We start from the raw sequence: 12335 nt of genomic DNA, 5'->3' as shown, positions 1-12335 counted from the left end.
TGCTAGCTCATCCCTAAACATCCCCCTCTGACATAAAACTACACTATAAAGCTTTAGAAAAATGTATTAGCTGACATATTCCTATGATAATGAGGGCTCCAGGCTACGGCGTAGACCTAGCAACCAGGCAACCCACATGTACTTATGCTGGCTAACAGATGCAAATCATTTAGCTGCGGCACTAAGAACTAAAACTCCGAGGACTATAAAATACTCGGAGGACACCCGAGCATGCTCAGGAAATCTTGAGTAACGAGTATATTCGCTCATCACTAATCATTACCTTTCTCTTCAACACCAAGGCTCCTTTGATCAGTGCTCCCCAGCTATACCGCCCCCATCACAGAGCAGCCCTGAGCCCCTGCCATGCACTTAAACTATCAACATCCCGGTAATTGTGAAGGCTGGCAGCATGATGGGCAGGATCACACAGCCTGGCATCTTGGAGAGAGGCATGCTGGTGCCAAGTCTGCGCTGCCCTGCTGACAGCAGTCCTGGGCTTCAGCACTTCACAGTACATTGCCGGGATCCAGGTGGAGGCTTCTCCCAATAACTCCAGAAAAGTTTCACTGCTCTTCTCCCATAGCCCAGGATGGCGCTCCCCACCCCCAGCCCCTTGCAGGTCTAGATGAGCAGAAGGCTTCAGTCTTTACAATCCCCGGCCAAGGCACCAGCAGAGGGACGTGATCCAGGATGTGATCTCCAGCAACCAGAACACTGAGGTGCGTGGGCGGGCCCTGGACTGTCAGGCAGGAACTGAACTTGGCGCCTCAGCGAGGAGGGGGCGGGGCCTATGGTGTGATGTGTCCCGCTTCTGGCTCTCTCTGCAGTGCACTTAAAGGGAACCTGTCACCCCCAAAATCAAAGGTGAGCTAAGCCCACCAGCATTAGAGGGTTATCTACAGCATTCTGGAATGCTGTAGATAAGCCCCCGATGTATCCTGAAAGATGAGAAAAAGAGGTTAGATTATACTCACCCAGGGGCGGTCCCGATCAAGTTCGGGTCAGATAGGTGTCGCGGTCTAGTCCGGGGCCTCCCATCTTCTTACGATGACTTCCTCTTCTTGTCTTCCCACTGCGGCTCCAGTGCAGGCGTACTTTGTCTGCCCTGTTGAGGGCAGAGCAAAGTACTGCAGTGCGCAGGCACCAGGAAAGGTCAGAGAGGCCCGGCGCCTGCGCACTGCAGTACTTTACTCTGCCCTCAACAGGGCAAACAAAGTATGCCTGCTCCGGAGCCGCAGCATGAAGACAAGAAGAGGACGTCATTGTAAGAAGATGGGAGGCCCCGGACCGCAATGCCCATCGCAGCGGGACCGGCCCTGGGTGAGTATAATCTAACCTCTTTTTCTCATCTTTCAGGTTACATTGGGGGCTTATCTACAGCATTGCAGAATGCTGTAGATAAGCCCTGATGCCGGTGGGCTTAGCTCACCTTCGATTTTGAGGGTGACAGGTTCCCTTTAACAGCGCAGGATATGGAACCCCGCAGCAGTCAGAAGACGTAGGTGGTAGAGAGGTGGGAGGAGGGAGGTGGGTGGTCAAACCCCGGAACATTAAAAAAAATAACCTTGCTCAGGTGCCGCTCCCCCCGCATCCTGCCACCCTAGGCACGTGCCCTCAAGTGCCTAGTCGCAAATACGGCCCTGCCTATAGACAGCACACACAGACACGAGTGATTTATGTTATGTAGCACACAGGCAAAAAAGCAGGAGGACATTATACAGCAGCACTAAGCAGTATAGAGAATGGAGCACAGGGGTGAGATAAACTCTCACTAAAAAGCTGCAGCATTATCTGTGTGTTTCACTCTGCTGCTCTTTCATTATGTTCCTCCCTTTTCTCACTCTATACACTTAAATAAACTGCTATAATCTGATCAGACACTGAGTTGGCTGTCTGCCTTATTTTGATAAAGACAGATGTTAACAGTTTTTCAGAATGAATGATGAGAGTTCAAGATACGAGTTGAGGGGAAGAAGAGTCTCATAAGTGGAGAAAGAATTATATTTCTGTGAAGAGATGCAGTGCAAAATTTCTTATATTTATTTCTGCTATTGATTTATGCAAAGTATGTTGAAATGACAGTAGCCTATTAATATCTATACAAGATACATTTCAGGCAATAATGCAGCAAATAAAATAACCTCTATCAGATTATGACACTGTATATTTACAAGGTGAATAGCGTTGGGTAGCACTAATTTAGATTAAAGCATAATCTTCTTTGCCCCTTAGGAACCTTGTCTGTATTTAAGCTTTAGTCTACACAGTGCCATAGAGTAATTTGACTTTGTCCACAATGCTGTTTTCATATTGTACATGACGTTTAAAAATCAAACAAAAAAACACTAAATCTCCTGTTAATAATTACTAATGTCAAGAAAAAATTTTTTTTGTGAAGGTGAGATGAGATTTTAATAATAAAAGTCATTATGGCTCTATTTATATGCTCAGATCTTGCAGGAAAGAGGGGCGCTACTGCGCACCGTAGTACACCAACCTGACAAACAAGGGTTAAGGTACCTTCACACATAACGATATCGTTAACGATATCGTTGCTTTTTGTGACGTAGCAACGATATCGTTAAGGAAATCGTTCTGTGTGACAGCGACCAACGATCAGGCCCCTGCTGGGAGATCGTTGGTAGCTGAGGAAAGTCCAGAACTTTATTTCGTCGCTGGACTCCCTGCAGACATCGCTGGATCGGCGTGTGTGACACCGATCCAGCGATGTCTTCACTGGTAACCAGGGTAAACATCGGGTTACTAAGCGCAGGGCCGCGCTTAGTAACCCGATGTTTACCCTGGTTACCAGCGTAAAAGTAAAAAAAACAAACACTACATACTTACCTACCGCTGTCTGTCCCCGGCGCTCAGCTTCTCTGCACTCCTCCTGCACTGGCTGTGAGCGTCGGTCAGCCGGAAAGCAGAGCGGTGACGTCACCGCTCTGCTTTCCGGCCGCTGTGCTCACAGCCAGTGCAGGAGGAGTGCAGAGAAGCAGAGCGCCGGGGACAGACAGCGGTAGGTAAGTATGTAGTGTTTGTTTTTTTTACTTTTATGCTGGTAACCAGGGTAAACATCGGGTTACTAAGCGTGGCCCTGCGCTTAGTAACCCGATGTTTACCCTGGTTACTCGGGGACCTCGGGATCGTTGGTCGCTGGAGAGCTGTCTGTGTGACAGCTCTCCAGCGACCAAACAGCGACGCTGCAGCGATCGACATCGTTGTCGGCATCGCTGCAGCGTCGCTGAGTGTGAAGGTACCTTTAACAGAAAACTCCAGGCATACAAAATATTCTCTCACATATAACAAAGGAATGCAGCGGGGAGTATAGATAGGGGAATAAATCAAAATAGAGAAGGATAGGGAATTACCACACTTACAAACCAAGCAACAGTCACAGATAACTTCCCTCAACACTCCGTCTCCAATGAACACATCTCCCTCCCCAAGCCATGCAGCCAGGGCCGGACTAGCCATTGGGCAGTTCTGGCAAATGCCAGAAGGGCCGGTGGCAGTCGTGGGCCGCTCGCCAGTGCCAACTCCTCCCCCCAACTCACCCCACTGCCGACTCACCCCCCGCCAATGCCGCCGCATTCAACTATACCGGCGTCTATGATGGAGGAGACAGCGTCTGCTGACGCTCCCTCTCCCATCATTCCCAGCTCTGCCTGGTGCTGACACTGCAGGTGCGCGATGACATCATATCATCGCACACCTGCTGTGTGACCGGGCAGACTGCAGCTTCTGAGACCGGAGCCAGGAGCAACGCTGGGCACGAGGAGAGGTGAGTGTTTTTTTTTTTGTTTTTTTAAATATATCACCGAGTGATAACTGGATTGTGGGGCTACTGGGGGGGGGGGGCTGCATTACATTCTATGGGGGTTGTGCTGTATTACATTCTATGGGGGCTGGCTGCATTACATTCTATGGGGGATGTGCTGCATTACATTCTATGGGGGATGTGCTGCATTACATTCTATGGGGGCTGTGCTGTATTACATTCTATGGGGGCTGGCTGCATTACATTCTATGAGGGCTGGCTGCATTACATTCTATGGGGGCTGGCTGCATTACATTCTATGGGGCTGTGCTGCATTACATTCTATGGGTGGCTGGCTGCATTACATTCTAGGGGGGCTGTGCTGCATTACATTCTATGGGGGCTGTGCTGCACTACATTCTATGGGTGGCTGGCTGCATTACATTCTAGGGGGGCTGTGCTGCATTACATTCTATGTGGGCTGGCTGCATTACATTCTATGGGGGCTAGCTGCATTACATTCTATGGGGCTGTGCTGCATTACATTCTATGGGGGCTGGCTGCATTACATTCTATGGGGGCTGTGCTGCATTACAGTCTATGGGGGCTGTGCTGCGATACATTCTATGGGGGCTGGCTGCATTACATTCTATGGGGGCTGTGCTGCATTACATTCTATGAGGGCTGGCTGCATTACATTCTATGGGGGCTGTGCTGCATTACATTCTATGAAGGCTGGCTGCATTACATTCTATGGGGGCTGGCTGCATTACATTCTGTGGGGGCTGGCTGCATTACATTCTATGGGGGCTGTTCTGCCTTACACTCTATGGGGGCTGTGCTGCATTACATTCTATGGGAGCTGTGCTGCATTACATTCTATGGGGCTCTGCTGCATTACATTCTATGGGGGCAGGCTGCATTACATTCTATGGGGGCTGTTCTGCCTTACACTCTATGGTGGCTGTGCTGCATTATATTCTATGGGGGCTGTGCTGTATTACATTCTATGGGGGCTGTGCTGTATTACATTCTATGGGGGCTGTGCTGTATTACATTCTATGGGGGCCGTGTTGTATTATATTCTATGGGTGGCTGGCTGCATTATATTCTATGGGGGCTGTGCTGCATTACATTCTATGGGGGCTGTTTTGTATTACATTCTATGGGGGCTGTGCTGTATTACATTCTATAAGGCTGTGCTGTATTACATTCTATGGGGGCTGTGCTGTATAACATTCTATGGGGGCTGTGCTGCATTACATTCTATGGGGGCTGTGCTGCATTACATTCTATGGGGGCAGGCTGCATTACAGTCTATGGTGGCTGTGCTGCATTACATTCTATGGAAGCTGTGCTGTATTACATTCTATGGGGGCTGTTTTGTATTACATTCTATGGGAGCTGTGCTGTATTACATTCTATGGGGGCTGTGTTGTATTATATTCTGTGGGTGGCTGGCTGCATTACATTCTATGGGGGCTGTGTTGCATTACATTCTATGGGGGCTGTGCTGTATTACATTCTATGGGGCTGTGCTGTATAACATTCTATGGGGGCTGTGCTGTATAACATTCTATGGGGGCTGTGCTGGATTACATTCTATGGGGCTGTGTTGTATTACATTCTATGGGGGCTGTGTTGCATTACATTCTATGGGGGCTGTGCTGTATTACATTCTATGGGGCTGTGCTGTATAACATTCTATGGGGGCTGTGCTGTATAACATTCTATGGGGGCTGTGCTGGATTACATTCTATGGGGCTGTGTTGTATTACATTCTATGGGGGCTGTGCTGCATTACAGTCTATGGGTGGCTGGCTGCATTACATTGTATGGTGGTTGTGCTGTATTACATTCTATGGGGCTGTACTGCTTTGCATTCTATGGAGGCTGTGCTGCAATACATTCTATGGGGGCTGTGCTGGATTACATTCTATGCGGGCTGTGTTGCATTACATTCTATGGGTGGCTGGCTGCATTACATTCTATGGGGGCTGTGCTGCATTACATTCTATGGGTGGCTGGCTGCATTACATTCTATGGGGGCTGTGCTGCATTACATTCTATGGGGGTTGTGCTGCATTATATTCTATGGGGGATGGCTGCATTACATTCTATGGGGGCTGTGCTGCATTACATTCTATGGGGCTGTGCTGCATTACATTCTATTGGGGATGGTTGCATTACATTCTATGGGGGCTGTGCTGCATTACATTCTATGGGGGCTGTGCTGCATTACGTTCTATGGGGGCTGTGCTGAATTACATTCTTTGGGTTCTGGCTGTATTACATTCTATGGGTGGCTGGCTGCATTACATTCTATGGGGGCTTGCTGCATTACATATGTATGGGGGCTGTGTGGTATTACATTATATGGGGGCTGTGCTGCATTACATTCTATGGAGGCTGGCTGCATTACATTCTATGGGGGCTGTGCTGTATTACATTCTTTGGGGGCTGGTTGCATTACATTCTATGGGTGGCTGGCTGCATTACATTCTATGCGGGCTGGCTGCATTACATTCTATGGGGGCTGGCTGCATTACATTCTATGGGTGGCTGGCTGCATTACATTCTATGGGGGAGGGCTGTATTACATTCTATGGGGTGCTGTATTATATTCTATGGAGGGGCTACATTATATTCTATGGGGGGCTGCATTATGCTGTATGAGGGGGCTACTATATATTATATATGCAGGGGCTGCATTATACTATATGAGGGGGCTGCGTTATATTCTCTGGGGGGTTACATTATACTCAGGGGCTACAATATACTGTATTCTGTGGGGTGGCTGCATTACACTCTGGGGTGGCATCATTATACTATATGTGGGCTGCATTATACTGTATCGAGGACTATGGGGAATACATTATACTATGTGAAGAACTATTGGGTGCATTATACTATGGGAAGTGAATTGTACTACATGGATGACAATGGCGGGGCATTATACTATATGGAGCACTATGAGGAATGTATTATACTATTTGGAGGACTGAGGAATGTATTATACTATTTGGAGGACTGAGGAGTGTATTATACTATATGGAGGAATTGCAGTGTATTTTAATATATGGAGGTCTATGAGGAGTGTATTATACTATATGGAGGACTATGTGGAGTGTATAATACTATATGGAGAACTGAGGAGTGTATTATACTATATGGAGGACTGAGGAGTGTATTATACTATATGGAGGACTGAGGAGTGTATTATACTATATTGAGAACTGAGGTGAATATTATAATATATTGAGGAATATGGGGTGTATTATACTAAACAAGCAAAATGCTGCCTATTCATCGAGTGATTGGATTGTTTATGTGGGAACAGAGATCCTTTTTCTCAGCAGCACATCGCCGGTGTAAACTGTAGTTGTGCTGCTGATAACATGATACTGTATGGGGACAAATTGATGTAATTGTGATTGTTCTGTTCCCTTCATTCTTTCTCAGTTGGTGTAAAGATGCCGGGAAACAAGCGAATGACTTCAGTATTGTCGATCACACTCGTTTAGTGGCCTGAGATCAGCACATGTAAATACAGCAGAAATGCTTCGCAGGGAGACCAGGCAAGGATGATGACAGTTGTAGTTAGCACCCGATGCCTTGGAATAGCGCTAACTACTGCTTTTCCCAGCCGCCAGAGCATTTAATTCAGGTATGTGTAATGATTTTTAGGGTTGATGTCAGCTGCGTAATGTCAGCTGCTATCAATCCCTGGTGTAAGTAAAGGTGAGGTGTCTATCAGACATCCCCACTACTAGCCCAGGCCTGGCGAGACCCAGCGACTCTGATTAGTGGTGACGGTAGTAACAATACCGCTCTTCACAGTTGCCAAGCTCAGCGCAAGACCAGGAATATCTGAAGAGTGGTAACGTTACTGATGTCACCGCTCTTCAGAGTCACCGGGTATCATGCTGCGTAGCGGAACCAAAAGTGGCTGTAGGCAACGTTTATGGAGCATCAGAATGAAGTTCCATAGCCTTTGGTCGTCTCATCCCTTCATTATCTACGAGATCCAGTTATGTAGGTAAAGTAGCGGCTGTTCCTGGAACTGCAACTAAAATCAATAAATAGGACTGAGCTGTAATGCTGGATACAGCTGTGATTATATGTTATATAGTCGTGTTACACTCCCCTCACTTCTTGTAACCTACAAGTGTACAAAGATATTATACAGTCACCATGTGACAAGTGGGCCTGTGTAACTTCAAATGCCAGGGATGAATTTTAGTCCCAGTCCGGCCCTGCATGCAGCAAAGTCTAGCTCTTACAAGGATTTCTATCAGAGCCCAGATTATAAAGGGGAAAGGAGTGGTTAACTGAGCTCAGCTGTGAGCACAGAGATTTCCAACATGGCCGATTAACCCCTGTTCTGCATAAGGAATAAGCACCATTAAAATGAAGGAGAAGTGCTTCTTCTTAGCACCGGAGTAGGAGAAATCAGAAGCTGCGACTTCTGGTTCCACACTGTTGTGGTAACCAAATGACAGATGGTGAGGGAGCACTTGGCTAATTTAAATGAATTTAAATCTCCTGGTCCAAACAAATTATATCCTAGGGTACTGAATGAGTTAGCAGACGAAATTACAGAACCACTAACAAGAATTTTTGAAAAATCCTGGAGAACAGGAGAAGTCCCAGGAGATTAGAGAAGGGCAAATGTTACCCCTGTCTTTAAAAAAGGAAAGAAGATGGAGCCAGGAAATTACAGGCCAGTGAGCTTTACTTCTATACCAGGAAAGATCTTTGAACAAATTATTAAACAACATGTTGTGGTCGTTCAACTCATGTGGCGGTATACAGAAGTAGAAAATAGGAATACCGTCTCATTAAATCTTCAGTTGGTTTATTGTTATGCGGCATAAACCAACAAGAAGAGAAAATAAACACAGCCTTTCTGGCTAAAACAGAAAACAACAAAAAAAAGCAAACACTGCAACACAGTTCATAGGTTAGGCTGCGAGTGGCATCCCACTCTGGAGCAATACAGGTTCAAACTCTCTTCAGGAAACCAAACCACTGGAGAATCCTCTCTCCAGTCTAGCTGAACCCAGTCTGCCTCTAGAGACCGGTTATTTAAACCCCAGACCGTGTGACTCTTTCCATCATGTGACTGACCACATGATCATGACATCACACAGGTTATGTTGGGGAGACTACCCAGCATATCCGAGACCGCATATCCCAGCATAAATCAACTATTCGGTGCAAAAAGGTTATGTTGCCCATTCCGGCTCATTTCATTTTGCACAATCATAGTATTTCACAACTTCAATACCAAATTATTCATAGCATACCCATAGCAAGAAGAGGAGGCAACAGAATCTTGAAATTGAAGGAGAAAGAGGCCTTTTGGATTTACACCCTTCAAACTTTAGGACCCAATGGCCTAAATAGGGAGTATGACTTTTTTTATTAATATTACTTTTCCAATAGGGACCAATAGGTACTCTTGTATATACTATAGCGAACCCGATTCCTCAACTCAACTTTATTTACATCATGCATCTGTATACAGAAGAGCACCCACACCATGTCACATATGGTTGTATCATCTAGGGGTCATTTACATGATTTATATGATTTATATGCATTGTTATGTTACCCATTATCTATTTCATTACCTTTTTCCCTTTTTCTTTTTATCCTATAGACTTAGTCCGGTAGTCCCTCACACACTGGGTGCGTGTCATTTCTCTACAGGTTTGTGGGTCCTGTCTATTTCTTTATTTCCTTGTATTTATGTCTTTTTACAGTGCAGGAGCCGTGTTAGTATCATTGTTTTTCTAATTAGTGTCCTTACTAGGGTTGAGCGACCTTGACTTTTTTAGAGTCGAGTCGGGTTTCACGAAACCCGACTATCTCAAAAGTCGAGTCAAGTGGAATCGGCCGATTATCGTGAAAAGTCGGGGATCGACCGAAACACGAAACCCAATGCAAGTCAATGGGGGAGCATAGTCGGCAGTGAGTGGAGGCCAGGAAAACACCTACAGTGCCCATTTTAATGGCAAAAAACATACATTCTTGTTACTGAAGCTTGTCAATCTAAATTTACCTTATAATAATAGTAAGGCATTGGAAATTGGGGGTCATTTGGCTAAAGTTGTGGGGGGTAGGGCTGGTTCAAGTATTTAGTGGGCCCAGGAAATCTGGACCACGTCACGGCAGTGGAGCAGGGAGAGGTAAGTATTTCAACTTTGCAAGTGCTGTGATCCTGAGCAAGCAGGGGGAGCCCACTCGTTGGCATTGGCACTGGCACAGGGCCCCTCAAAGTACGGCGGTGTGTTTGCATGGCAGGGGCGCCTCCCACCGGCAGCGACACTTTTGCGTACTATGAGGGGCCCTGTGCCAGTGACATCTCCAACGAGTATTCCTCCCCCCACCTGATGAAGGAACCTGCACCTTCATCTGCACCTTCCTCTTTGTCCCCGTGTAAGGTGGTATGGTATGCGGGAAGGGGAACCTGACTTTCAGCAGGGTCACAATCTTGCAGTGTAGCGTGCACGGGGAATGTTGCGTTATGGGTCAATGTACCAGCAGACTCATCTATCACTGGCTGGGCAATGGGCAGGATGAGGGGGAAACAGATATGGGCCCAAAGAATAAAGTGGGCTAAATGCAGTTCAAAATTGGTAACAGGACTAACCAGGGGGCATTGTTTTGTTCAGTGGAGGACAACTGGAATGAGAGGCTGACACAGAGAGTAGGCCCAAATCAGTAAGTAGTCTAAATGCAGTTCAAAATTGGCAACAGTAGTAAACAGGCGGCACAGCTTTGTTCACTGGAGGAGAACAGCAAGGAGCGGCAGACACCGATAGAAGGCCCCAACCCAACTAGTAGGCCCACTGCAGTTTTAAAATTCCGATAGGCTGAAAACCAGATAATTGTAGGTCATTTTTTGTAAAGAGGACAGCTGTATTGAGTGGCGCAGCCAGACACTACAAGTAGGCCTTACACCACAAAGTTGGCTCGACGCAGGTTTAAAAAAGGTTACATGGGTACACGGTCTGCATTGGTGTGCTCAGTGGAGGACAATTGGAAGGAGGGACCGCAGAAAGACTTTGTAGGCGTAAAATAACAAAATAGGCTCTATGCAGCTTCGATTATGTGGCAACCTGGAGAACACCTTGGAGCGGCAGACACCGTCTCTACGACCCAGACCCAACTTGTAGGCCTAATGTAGTGTTGTTTCAACAACTACTTAAGACGAGCATGAAGATTGAAGCAATGGAGAGGCAACCTGGAGAACACCTTGGAGCGGCAGACACCGTCTCTACAACCCAGACCCAACTTGTAGGCCTAATGTAGTGCTGTTTCAACAACTACTTAAGACGAGCATGAAGATTGAAGCAATGGAGAGGCAACCTGGAGAACACCTTAGAGCGGCAGACACCGTCTCTACGACCCAGACCCAACTTGTAGGCCTAATGTAGTGTTGTTTCAACAACTACTTAACACGAGCATGAAGATTGAAGCTATGGAGAGGCAACCTGGAGAACACCTTGGAGCGGCAGACACCGTCTCTACGACCCAGACCCAACTTGTAGGCCTAATGTAGTGTTGTTTCAACAACTACTTAACACGAGCATGAAGATTGAAGCTATGGAGAGGCAACCTGGAGAACACCTTGGAGCGGCAGACACCGTCTCTACGACCCAGACCCAACTTGTAGGCCTAATGTAGTGTTGTTTCAACAACTACTTAACACGAGCATGAAGATTGAAGCTATGGAGAGGCAACCTGGAGAACACCTTGGAGCAGCAGACACCGTTAGTAGGCCCTACCGAAGTAGTAGCCCCAATGCAGTTTTCAAATTCCTATAGGCTGAAAAACAAAATATTGACGCTCAGCTTTTTTCAGAGGAGGACAGCTGTATTGAGTGTCGCAGACAGACACAGGTAGTAGGCCTTAAACACAAAATTTGGCTCAATGCAGTTTTAAAAAGGTTACAGGGGTACACAGGCAGCATTGGTCTGTTCAGTGGAGGACAATTTCAATTATGGACGGCACACAGACTTACTACGCTTAAAATTAAAAAAAAGGATGCTCTATGCAATTTAAAATAGGTTCCAGGGGTACACAGGCAGCAGTGGTCTGGTCAGTGGAGGACTATTGGAAGGAGGGACCGCAGACAGGCTTAGTAGGCCTAACATAACAAAAGTGGGCTGTAGGCACTTTAAAATAGCTTCCAGGGGTACACGGGCAGCAGTGGTCTGGTCAGTGGAGGACTAGTGGAAGGAGGGACCGCAGACAGGCTTAGTAGGCCTAACATAACAAAAGTGGGCTGTAGGCACTTTAAAATAGCTTCCAGGGGTACACGGGCAGCAGTGGTCTGGTCAGTGGAGGACTAGTGGAAGGAGAGACCGCAGACAGGCTTAGTAGACCTAACATAACCAAAGTAGGCTGTAGGCACTTTAAAATAGGTTCCAGGGGTACACGGGCAGCAGTGGTCTGGTCAGTGGAGGACTATTGGAAGGAGGGACCGCAGACAGGCTTAGTAGGCCTAACATAATAAAAGTAGGCTGTAGGCACTATAAAATAGCTTCCAGGGGTACACGGG

Source organism: Ranitomeya imitator, chromosome 1 (assembly GCF_032444005.1).
Source record: "Ranitomeya imitator isolate aRanImi1 chromosome 1, aRanImi1.pri, whole genome shotgun sequence".
Taxonomy (NCBI): Eukaryota; Metazoa; Chordata; class Amphibia; order Anura; family Dendrobatidae; genus Ranitomeya; species Ranitomeya imitator.
Note: the sequence above shows the minus strand (reverse complement) of the source record.